Source organism: Nicotiana sylvestris, chromosome 8 (genome assembly GCF_000393655.2).
Source record: "Nicotiana sylvestris chromosome 8, ASM39365v2, whole genome shotgun sequence".
Taxonomy (NCBI): Eukaryota; Viridiplantae; Streptophyta; class Magnoliopsida; order Solanales; family Solanaceae; genus Nicotiana; species Nicotiana sylvestris.
The window spans coordinates 41853992-41866721 of NC_091064.1; the positions used below are offsets into that span (position 1 = coordinate 41853992).

Genomic DNA, 12730 nt, shown 5'->3' on the forward strand with positions numbered 1-12730 from the left:
TAGGCTATTAGGGACAGACTTGGTGCACGATGCTTTAGAAAAGGTGAAGGTAATTCAGGAGAGGCTTCGTACAGCGCAGTCGAGGCAAAAGAGTTATGCTGACAGGAAGGTTCGGGATGTGTCCTACATGGTTGGTGGGAAGGTTCTGTTGAAGTTTTCACCCATGAAGGGTGTTATGAGATTTGGGAAGAAAGGTAAGTTGAGTCCTCGGTTCATTGGGCCTTTTGAGGTGCTTCGGAGGATTGGAGAGGTAGCTTATGAGCTTGCTTTGCCACCCAGCTTGTTGAGTGTGCATTTGGTATTTCATGTTTCTATGCTCCGGAAGTATATTGGGGATTCGTCTCATGTTCTGGATTTCATCACGGTTCAGTTGGATGGCGATTTGACTTATGATGTGGAGTCAGCAGCTATTTTGGAGCGTCAGGTTAAAAAGTTGAGATCAAAGGATATAGCTTCAGTGAAAGTGCAGTGGAGAGGTCGACCTATGGATGAGGCTACCTGGGAGACCGAGCGGGAGATACGGAGTAGATATCCTCACCTGTTTGAGGCTTCAGGTATGTTTATTGACTCGTTCGAGGACGAACGTTTGTTTAAGAGGAGTAGGATATGACGACCTGGCCAGTTGTCTCATGAGGTACCGCTCTGTTTTCCCCATTTTTGCTTCTTATTGCTTTGTCTATCGGTTCTATATGTGATCGGGTTGGTTGGCTCGGGTTCGGAAAGGATTTGGTAAGGTTTGAGATACTTAGTATCTTTTGAGGAAGCTTAAGTTGGAAAAGTCAACTGGATGTTGATTTATGTGTTAGAGGGCTCAGATGTGAGTTCTGATGGTTCGGATAGCTTCAGGAGGTGATTTGGGACTGAGGAGCATGATCGGAATGTGTTTTGGAGGTCCGGAGTAGATTTAGCCTTGAATTGGTGAAATTGAATTTTTGGCGTTTTCAGGTTGATAGGTGAGATTTTTATATAGGGGTCGGAATAGAATTCTGAGGGTTGCAGTAGTTCCGTTGTGTCATTTGGGATGTGTGCAAAATTTCAGGTCATTCGGATGTGGTTTGCTTGGGTTTTTGATCAAAAGCGAATTTAGAAGATTTTGGAATTCTTAGGATTGAATCTGATGCGAATTTGGTGTTTTGATGTTGTTTTGAGTGTTTCGAATGTTGGAACAAATTTGAATGATGATTTGGGATATGTTGGCATGTTTGGTTGAGGTCACAGGGGCCTCGGGTAAGTTTCGTGTGGTCAATCGGATCATTTCTATATGTTGAGAGTTGCAGAAAATTTCTGTTCAGTGTTGCAAAGAAATGGCCTTCGCGTTCGCGAAGGGTTAGTTGAGGAGGCTGAGGATTTAGCCTTCGCGTTCGTGAGGAAGGCTCTGCGTTCGTGAAGGGCTGGAATGTTGTGCATCGCGTTCGCGAGGTGGACCGCATTCGCATAGAGGAAGTTGAGTAACTGGGGTTCAGGGTGTTTTGTTCATCGCGTTCGCGAGAGAGGGAGCGCGTTCGCAAAGGGTTAGGATGAGGAACCATCGCATTAGCGAGGGTCTGGTTGCGTTCGCGTAAGAGGATTTTTGGTCAAAGTTACTTTGTGTTTCGCGAACGCGAGGCGTTGACCGCGTTCGCGATGAAGGAATTGAGGCCTGGGCAGAATGTTTAAATAGTCATCTTGTCCGCGATTTTGGGGTTAACTTCCACCAATTCGGAGCAATTTTGGAGCTTTTTGAATAGGATTGAAGAGGGATTCAAGGGAAAACGCTTGGAGGTAAGATTCATGGACTTAATACTCGATTCTAATGTGAATTCTACCTAATTAATCATTGAAATTAAGCCTAATATTGAAGAACTAGAGCTTGAAATTGGAGACCTAGAATTTGGGATTTGAGGGGTTATTTGTGGTTGAATTTTGATGCTTTTAGTATGAATGAACTCGGGGAGTGATAAGGAGTCCATTGGTGTAAAATTTTATCGGAATCCGAGATGTGGGCCCGGGGGTCGGGTTTGGCCAATTTCGGGATTTGTGTTACAATTTAATTTCTTTCGAGTGGGCTTTGTTCCCTTAGCATATTTTGATGGTTTTGCACTGATTTTGGTTAGATTTGGAGCATCCGGAGGCCAATTCGAGGGGCAAAGGCATCGCGAGCTAGAGATTTGGACCGGATAGAGGTGAGTAATGATTGTAAATGTTGTCCTGAGGGTATGAAACCCCGGATTGCACATAGTTGTGCTATATTGAGGTGACGTACACGCTAGATGACGAGCGTGGGGTCGTGCACTGTTGGGAATTATGACTTAGTCCATCCCGAATGATTGTTTTACCGCGTATTTGATTGAAAACTGTTTGTTATCATCATGTTTTGGGCTGAATGTCATATTTGGGCCTCATGCTAACTATTTGAACCCTTAGTAGATTTTTACTAATATTTCCTTACTGTTTTGACTTTATACTTGTACTCAGTCATGCTATAGTCTACTGTTTTCATAACTCAGCCATGTCTACTCTGCTTTAACACTTAAAATGATATATTAAACGATATTTTGGGCTGAGCGTCATATTTTATTATTGCCCGAGTGGCTTGTGAGAATTTTGACTGAGTAAGGCCGAGGGCTCATGTTGTGAGGAAACACCTGATTATGGTTATGAGGCCGAGGGCTTGAGATTTGTACTCCACGAGGTGGCTTGTTGATATGAGGCCAAGAGCCTATGTGATTATGCCACGAGATGGCTTGATATTGCGCTTGGGCCGTAAGGGGCCCCTCCAGGAGTCTGCACACCCCGAGTGAGCGTGGGTACCTATTGTGATGTGAGATACAGCTCGAGGGGCTGGTTATTATTCCATGTGTTGCCCGAGGGGCTGGTTATTGTTCCATGTTTTGCCTGAGGGGCTGATTCTGTTGGTATTGTGTCCGAGAGGCATTTTTTTATTTGCTTACCTTTTATATTTGCCTGCCTTTTACTTGCTTAAATGTTTAAAAAGGGATTTTAAGAAGCTTAAACTGAACTAAAGTGACTTGCATATTTTCATTGTTTCATTACTTTTTACTAGCTTTTACTGCTTCTTATAGCCTGAGATGTGCCTTATGTGATTTCTTATTTCTCAGTCTTTATTTACGATTATTACTTACTGAGTTGGAGTACTCACTTTACTCCCTGCACCTCGTGTGCAGATTCAGGCGCTTCAGGTCCCGCTAGCGAGTGTTGATCCTTCCAGCTCAAGCGGATTCGGAGATTCTCTAGGTAGCTGCCGGCATTCGCAGCCCAAAGCTTCTTCCCTTATCTTATTTTCTCTGTCTTAGCTCTGTATTAGACTATGTAAACTCTTCAGACTGATAGTATGTTGATAGATGCTCATGACTGGTGACACCCCGATGTCGGGTTGTGCCTGTTTTAATTCCGCAAATTATATTGTCACTGCTTATTTTGGGATTTTATCATGTTTAAGACTTAATACTTATTATTTTAATTGCTTAAAAAAATTGGGAATGTGTCGGCTGGCCTTGTCTTCACGAGAGACACCATCACGATCGGGTCCGGGTTTAGGATCGTAACAATATGTCTACTTATAACACAGTAGTTATGTTTTTATGCAGCTCCTTCTTGGTTCCAATGTGTCAATTGATGTGCAGGATCCATCATTTCTAGTGAGTTTAGCCGAAAACATTAATAAATTATAGAGGTTTTTTGAAACTAACTAACTAATTTATGCAGGGATATATAGATTCAAGTGTGATTATGGGGCAGAGTGGTGAGTTGAGGAAGTATGGAAATATAAAGTATATGAAGTGTAGACCTGAGAATGATTTTTTCCCAGATCTTTCCAAAATTGCAAGAACATATGTTATCTTCTTCTGCTCTCAAAACAATCCTTGGGAATTTTTAAGAAAAGATCTATATTTTTCCTGACCTATATTTTTCCATCTTTTCTTGAACCTATAAATTGGCATGGAACGTTATGCATTTGACTTAATACGTCAGTCCAAACTTAATGCATAAATTAAGTCCCAAATGGGATGAAATTGGTCAGTATTAAACAGCGTGGTACACATTCAATTGCATCTGGAGAGAAGAGAGAAAAAAGAAAGGGGTGTAACTAAATTCCTTGATTGAAGGCACAAATAATGAATTTGAGAGTCTTTTAAGGTGGATTGTATATATTTTGTAAACAAAACTTGTTTATGCCATGTAATTAACTAAACATGGATATATAGGGTAATAAAGTTTTTAATAGGCATATGAATGAAAAAATCCCCTTCCAAAATAACTTTATCTTGGGGAAATCGGGTTCAAGCCTATGTTCTGCCTGCGCGTTTTTCTTCCAAATTATTTTGTTTCTAGTTTTCCTAAGCGATCAATTGAACTCTTAAATAGTTACGTCACTTATTTTGATCTAACTCCGCAAATAACTCTAACAAAATTCATTAGAAAATACAAACGGGTGAAAACAGAACTTCATTGTTAATCGGTTAACATGTACTCAAACTTTAGTGGTTGTTTGTCTTGTGAAGTGAAAATTATCTTAATTGCGTTTGCCTTCATCCTACATGACTAGTTACGTTAAAATTATTCCCTAGCTAATCAATCAAAACAAAATAGATGAGCATATAATATCAATGTCAGGTTTTCATAACACAACTATATAAATGAACTAATAACGGTAGTAGTGTAAAGTGAGGAGGCTAGACTCTTTGTAATGGACTGATGAAGCATCAGGCCCACTCATTTTAAATCAGCAACAGATATCAACAGGATAGTGATAAGAAACGTAAAAACAGCACGGTCTAGTCAGTTTTCGGACTGGTCATTCAAAAATAGTCAGCGTTTACCAAGTCAATAAAAAATAGCCACTATTTTGCTGCAAAAGAGACTGGTCCAACATAATATACTGGAGTTCGGTGCACTTGTGTATGAAATTCCAGCATATTATGCTGGACCGGTAAACTTTGCTGGCTCCAGTATAATATACTGGAGACTGGAGCACCGGTGCTCCAAACTCCAGTATATTATGCTGGACCGGTATATTATGCTGGAGTATTTTTTCGAATTTTGAACAGTGTTTTTGTTCAAATTTATTTTTACATGAAAAGTGGCTAAATTTCAATTACTTTTGAATCTGGGCTATTTTTTAACGACCACTTGTAAATCTAGCTATTTTTGAATTTCTCCCAAAAACAGCATCTCAATTTGTTCGAACTTGGGCAGAGTTTAAGTTGAACTCCGTTGGCCCAAGTTGCTCATGCAAAAGGAGAGAAAATGCAATTAGTACTCGCATATAAGGAATAAAGGGAAAAAAATATAAAATAAATAATACATAATTGTAATCTTAAACAAACAAAGAAAGTTAGACTAACATTTGTGATAATCCTCCAAAGATTATTCAAAGTCAACAACTATTGACCTCTAGAGTAAATTATACCTCCTCGCAAGGTTTTCCTTTGATCCCTTAACACTTCAGAGTTCACAAGGGTCTCAAGAACTCTGAGCAGTGTATGTGCCAGGGAGGACCCCTTATAATTAGGTTATTATCTCCATAACAAATACCAATAGTTATTAATCCTTGTTCCTCTATGGAGACTTAAACACAAAAATCATTGACTTATAAGCTTAACAGACAAATTGACCAGCCAAACTCAATTACTCATCACAACTTGTAAGTTTCTATTTTAAGGTACAGGGAATTCAAAGTAATGCCTCAAATCATGTCAATAGAATAGTATTTGAAACTAAAGAACTCATTTAAGCAAAACAACACAGAACATGAAGATCATCTTCAGGAAACAAAACAATAGGCATAGCTCACTTAACTTCAGATTTCTATTGTTATCAACAAGCCAAACAAAGTCAAAGGTACATGGTGTAGAACAATGCTACCAGACATGGTCATGGGATCTCATGAACTCTTCAAAGGGCTTTTAAAGTCTAGAATATAACTTACAACCATTTACATGTAATGACACATATACTTCCTTCCATTAATATGGTCGTAGTCTTTTAGTTCGGGCGGAGCCAAGTGGACTTGCTTTTCCGAGTTATCCAGGCTTGCGTAAGATAACAGTCCTCGAGTGCGGATGGTTGTGGCCTTTAAAATTCGGGGGTTACCTAATACGTATTATGCCCCCGATGTTTGATAGCTTGAACCATTCAAGATTGTTTTCGGACGACAGTCCTCGAGGGAGAGAGAGATTGTTCGATCTCAAGTTAAAGCGGCCCTTGGGCTCGTTACCTTTATGGGATCGGAAGCACAAAATTTCTTAAGAAATGTAAATAAGAAATATTTAAAAGACAAGATGATTGCAAGGAAGATACTTCTCTTTATTCTAGTGCAAACCAGTTATACATGCATACATGCTTTATGTTAGGGCTCGAGCAATCTATGCGGGCACGGTTCGTTTGATCATTTGGCCCTTACAATAAATCCTACCTATCGAGACCCTTCCATCACGAAGTAATTTCCTTGCTTAAAGTCGATATTGGAGGGTAACGCCCCCTAGTATTCGAGGTTGATTATAGGGAGAAGCCTCGGATACTGTTGATGCGATCCTTAACACCGATTCATGGCCGGTCTTCTATTCTAAGTTAGCACGATCTACTGTTGCTCGTTAAAACCTTGCCGTAAAACCCATTTGGGACAAAACCGGTTCAAGGGAAAAAGAGTGTAATCCGTACTTTCAGACCTAAAACTTTGTACGGCTCCTTGTACGTCACCTGTAAATGTTAGTTTGAAATATAAATAAAAGGAAACGAATGGGGTCTGTCACACCTCCTTTTTACCGGAAAAGGATAGGGAATTTTTCAAATTAAAGTGACAATAATCGAAATGGAATTTTTTATTAGATTCAGAGTCCCCACTTGGGATAATTTATGGTGTCCCAAGTCACCGATTTATTTTAAATCCCAAATCGAGAAAATTGACTCTATTTATGGTCTTTGAAAATAGAAGACCGTGTAAGAAATTCTGTTAATCCGGGAGAAGGTGTTAGGTATTTTCGGGTTCCGTAGTTTTAGCACGGTCGCTTTAATCATACCTGGCTTAATTAATTTGTCTAATTACTTATTTTCGAACCTATGTGCATTTTACCTCTTTTAATTAAGATATTATCCTAAAACGTGTCACACGTACGTGTACTCATTCGGTTTGGCGCGTCAAGAATCATGTCACGCTTACGTGTATACAATTCACAACACTTAATTATTTAAGAAAAACTTGGCCAAAGTTGCGCGAACGCATATCTTGATTTATTTTGGGAAAAAAATCGAAATTATGTCACGCGAACGTGTACACAATCGCGATGATAGATTAAACCGCGCCTAAATCATTTCCTACAAATATTCATTTTAAAAACGTACTCGTGTCATACGAACGTGTGCACAATTAATAGCATTTTATTACTATTAAGATTGTTTCGCCCAAAGTTGCGCGAACAAATACTTCGACCTTAATTTTGGAACCCGTAATTATATCACGCAAATGTCAAAAATATCCGAAAGATTGCCTACCCAAGCGTGATCGGCCTAAAATATATTCGTAGCGATTCAACCCAAAAGAAAGAATAAGTAGTAATGAAATTATCTTGAGTCTAATCTCTTTTTAATTTTAGTCCAAAAGCCCACTGCCCTCTTAATTCCCATTGATTTCTAAGCCTATTTTCTCAATTCAACTAATAGTTTGCTCAATTGAAATTAGAGCAAATCCACATACCCATTTCTAGTCTTTGAAGAGAATTTCAAACAAACCCAGCATAATATTGCAATCAGATTCTCATTCAATATACTAATTCCAGATGTCTAATCATATAAGTACACGAATGAAAAGAACAACAACAAAATTTTTATTCAAATCCCAAACACACAAGGAAGAATATTGAAAAGTAATTAGGAACAAGGTTTAGAAATGGACCTCAAACAGAGTTGACGAACTCCGAAGCGAAACCGTGGACGAGCTGATCTCACCAAACCGAGCTCGGACTCACCTCAACAACATCACAGTCAAACTCCATATTTGGGAATCACAGTCCAAATCGGAAAGAAGAAACGCAGTCTATATTTTTTGGTTTGGATTTATTGGAATTTTAAGAAGACAAAGTGTTGGATTTGTGAAATCTCAACGTGAGCTAAACAAAGAATTAGAAGAATTCAATGTGAGCGAAACATCTTCCATTTCTTTTTAAGAACATATTTTAAAATTTGTGAGCTCAAAGCTATGAACCAATATGCACAAATTTATCAATCATTGCAGCTCAGTTAGGTCCTTCTCTTCAAGTGATGTGTCGCTGCTTGTTGCTCTCTTTATTTGTTAGGGATTTTGGAAATACAGTGGGTAATGGAACTAAAAAATAGGGATTCATTTACTAAATTTTAACTTGGGGAAGATAACTCATTTTTGGGAGTGTTTCAATTTTAGGAATTGGTTAGGCAGAGGTCTGTGTCGCTGGTGTTTTGGGAGTTGCGGCTAGAATGTTGAAGAGAGGTGGGGTGCGGCTGGGTTCTTTAGAATTAGGAAGTTTGGCTGGTTTTTCATGTCAAAATTAGAGTGAGAACGATGGAAATTTTTTCAGGGGGTGGGCAGTCGTTCTTCAGTCTTAGCTCTAGGGTTGGGGGGGTTATAATTAGATTTTTATATGGCATAGGGGAAAGATCTTGACCATAGAATTGAATTGAATAAATGGCTATGATTTAGAATGGGAGATGGGTCAGATGGGTTATAGATCTTGCGTTTATTGGGCTTAAGTATCTCAAAATTGTGCTAAATATGCTTGGGTTTTTTATAAATCTGAAAATCCTAGCCCAATCTAACTGTTCTAAAATATTAATGACCTTAGTTTAAATATAAAATCAGACAAAGTAAAATTATTTTTGGGCTTTTAATTATTTATTATATATATATTTTTCAAAAGTCTTAGTTAATATAAAATGGACTAAAATTCTAGAAAATTAAAGTTAACCTAAATAAATCCGTAAAAATGCTAGGAATATTAAAAAAAATTACGCCGGTCAAAAATTAAGTGCTTACAGCTGCCCCTCTTTGCTTGAAAATACGAAGAGTTTTCGGAGCAAAGAACAATAAGCAACGTAATTGATTTATGACCCGACGCTTATTCAAAAGAAAAGAAAGATGGGTAAAAGATTATGACCGAGCCCTGGTATCTGAGCTACCTACATATCCTTGGCTATAAAGGTATCAGGCCACGTGTAGTTCAGAAGTGGATGAAGTAATGGAGTGTGTGGAGAGGATGAGAGAGTCGAGTGAGGTACTGTTTCGTCGAGGTTCCGGTCCGCGGTCGTGTTATTACATCAAAATCAAAATCTAAAAGAACTAAACAAGCCTATCAGCTATGAGTTACAAGATTCTTATCTATAAATCTTCTGAAGCTTTATCTTGAGTTTTGAATGGTTCTTCATGCAGACTTTGATTTGAACATTGATGCTTGCTAGTTGTAGGTGCTGGTTCATTCTTCCACGGCTTCTTCGGATCAAGACCAGACATGTAGTGCTCGTGACTTAAGTCATGTCTTGAGCAGTTCACATTTTTCATCTGCTTCTGCATTTTGGATTCATTTCTTTTTTTTCTTTTCTTTTATTCTGGATTGAGACTACTTTTGTTGGTCATCTCGGACCGTTGACTCGCATTCTTGAGGCGATCTTCAACTACTTATAACTTGAATTGAATTCTAAAATGACTTCCCTTGTTCTTCAGGTGGGAGCCTGCTACTGGCTTGAAATTTGAAGTAACTCCGAAACAAATTCTCTCATTCTCCAGGTGGGTTCCTGCAATCAAAACAACAAAACAAACAAATTTTCTGCTCCGGTTTGCACTCGGAAGATTTGTGAGTTTGTAGCAAAAATGTAAACCACTTATGCTATTAATGCAATGATGAGAGTAAACTAAAGACTCTACTAGGATGTGCAACTCCTGTGAGTAAAACTAAGAAACTTTGACTAGCAAATGTGTCTGCTAAAAATAAAACCCGAATGATCCAAACTAGGAAATGCGTCTCCTAGGGAGGAAATCTCAATTTAGGAAGTACGTCTCCTAAAAGTATATCCTGAAAGACCTAGACTAGGAAGTGCGTCTCCTAGGGATGAAACTTTAATAACTCAAACTAGGAAATGTGTCTTCTAGGAATGAACTTAAATGACCCAAAACTAGGAAGTCCGTCTCCTAGGGGTAAAATCTCAATTTAGGAAGTGAGTCTCCTAAAAGTGTATCCTAAAGACCCAAAATAGGACGTGTATCTCCTAGGGGTGAAACATGAATGAACCAAACCAGGAAGTGCATCTCCTAGGGCTGAACTTAAATGACCTAAACTAGGAAGTGCGTCTTCTAGGGGTGAAATCTCAATTTAGGAAGTGTGTCTCCTAAAAGTATATCCTGAAAAACCCAGACTAGGAAATGCATCTCCTAGGGGTGAAACTTCAATGACTCAAACTAGGAAGTGTCTCTCCTAGGAATGAACTTAAATGACCCAAACTAGGAAGTGTGTCTCCTAGGGGTAAAATCTCAATTTAGGAAGTGTGTATCCTAGAAGTATATCCTGAAAAACCCAGACTAGGAAGTGCGTCTCCTAGGAATAAATTTAAATGACCCAAACTAGGAAGTGCGTCTCCTAGGAATAAACTTAAATGACCCAAACTAGGAAGTTCATCTCTTAGGGGTGAAATCTCAATTTAAGAAGTGCGTCTCCTAAAAGTATATCCTGAAAAACCCAAACTAGGAAGTGCGTCTCCCAGGGGTAAAATCTCAATTTAGGAAGTGAGTCTAATAAAACAAAATATAACTTGAAAGACCCATACTAGGACGTGCGTCTCCTAGGGTTAAAACTTCAATGACTCAAACTAGGAAGTGCATTTCCTAGAAATAAACTTAAATGTCCCAAACTAGGAAATGCGTCTCTTAGAGGTGATATCTCAATGTAGGAAGTGCGTCTCCCAAAATAAAAATATAACCTGAAATACCTAGACTAGAAAGTGCGTCTCCTAGGGGTGAAACTTGAATGAACCAAACTAGGAAGTGCGTCTCCTAGGGATAAAACTCAATTTAGGAAGTGCGTCTCCTAAAACAAAATATAACCCGAAAGACCCAGACTAGGAAGTGCGTCTCCTAGGGGTGATGTGTGATCTTCTCAATAGCCTTTGTGTAAGTAGAATTGGGGCATTACACCTGAAAAATTCAAGCTTCCAAGATTTGATATGAACATAGCCTTCATCCTTATTTCAAACAAAGAAAACTTGTGAGTTTAAAACATGGTGGTTAGTTTGTGGACTTGACCTTGAAGGTGGTTGTTTCTACACTTGCCATGATAACTTTGATTTAAACTTGGAAGACCTTGATTGTTATTGGCTAACCACTTTCTCTGTCAACCTTTATCACAGAAAACACCTCTGATTCGTTCAGGCCCAATACCCTCTATATATTGCATTGTGCTTATGAATTGACATTTACCAAACCTTTGCATTTCACATGAATTCCAAAGCACATCAATTGTTATCAACTCAGTGCGCATGCCACTTTCCTGACTTATACCGCTTTGATGTGCTAGCCAGATTCCGTTTTGTGCAATTGAAAATCTAGTAAAAAAATTTGAAATCATTTCTCACTTGTTCTGATCAAACGGACTCAAAAGAGGACGTGAACAATGAAAAAGGAACAAAGTAAGGGGCAATGGAAAGGGATGATATCTAACTAGAAAATTACAAAGTAGAAACTTATCTGATGTGGATACCAACTCTAATGGCCATGACATGAACTTTTGGATTAAGTGGCCTAATCTATCAAGCAAGTCTAATATTCAACTCTTGTTGTACCTCTTCGCCGTGAAATTGGGCTTCAATGCTCCAATTATCCTATCTGATCCACGATCCTTATTCGACTTGTAGTGCCCGAAGGGTTTTCACCATTAAGCCTCTATCATTTTTCCTTTCTCTCAACTCCCCGTCGCCTTATGGTTCCTATAAAGGTTTTCACCGATAAGACTCTCTTATTTTTTCTTTTCTTCTTATTTCCTCTGATTCTGCAGATGACAAGGCATTAACCACGATAGAAATATCATATGCTCCTGGCATGTCTGACTCAACACTCTCAAAGATTATCTGGAAGGTCTTTTAGACTGTAATGTGGCTTTTGGACAGTATTAGAAATAAGGGATATCATAAAGGCTCAAAATAACTAAGACAATAGGGTTAATTTATCTACAACTTTTGGAATCAATTATAAAAACTTACCCTAATTTCTAAAACAAGGAAATTTGATTCTTTTTTTTTCTTTTTTTTGAGATGAAATTTCTAAGAAAGACTGTCCCACTCTCGACTTCATGGGATTATGAAATATTTTATTTGGTGCGACCGAATCTTAAGGCTGCCTACATATCTTGTGGTAACAAGAATCGAGTCGAACGTAGTTCAAAAGAATACTTTTTGTTACTATTTTTCTTTTTCTTTTTTTTTCTTTTTCCTTCTTTTTTTCGTTATCTCTTTTTTTTCCTTTTGGAATGAACTTTCTAAAACAAACCTATGGGGACATGAACTTTTTTCTTATGACTCTAAATTGATTCCAAAAGAGGGGAGGTCAAAGAAATTAGCACAGGCTCAAAAGGATATTCAAGGGTATAAAGTGTTTGGGTAGCTGAAAGATGGCCTCCCAATCTCTGAAAATGCCAAGTACAATACCTGCAACTTGATGATGAAAATTGAAGATCATGCACAATATTTCTTTTACAGCTTCGACATTGATATCACTCAT

At 38.4% G+C, this 12730-nt stretch overlaps 1 long non-coding RNA gene across 1 annotated transcript; it reads right to left on the reverse strand.

Annotated features, from left to right (window-relative positions):
* Positions 1–4579: 4579 nt before the first annotated feature.
* On the reverse strand, positions 4580–8576 carry LOC104238830 (uncharacterized). Its single transcript, XR_713971.2, has 2 exons — positions 7892–8576; positions 4580–6699 (listed from the first exon to the last, which is right to left on the reverse strand). It is a non-coding gene; the product is annotated as an uncharacterized lncRNA (long non-coding RNA).
* Positions 8577–12730: the final 4154 nt, after the last annotated feature.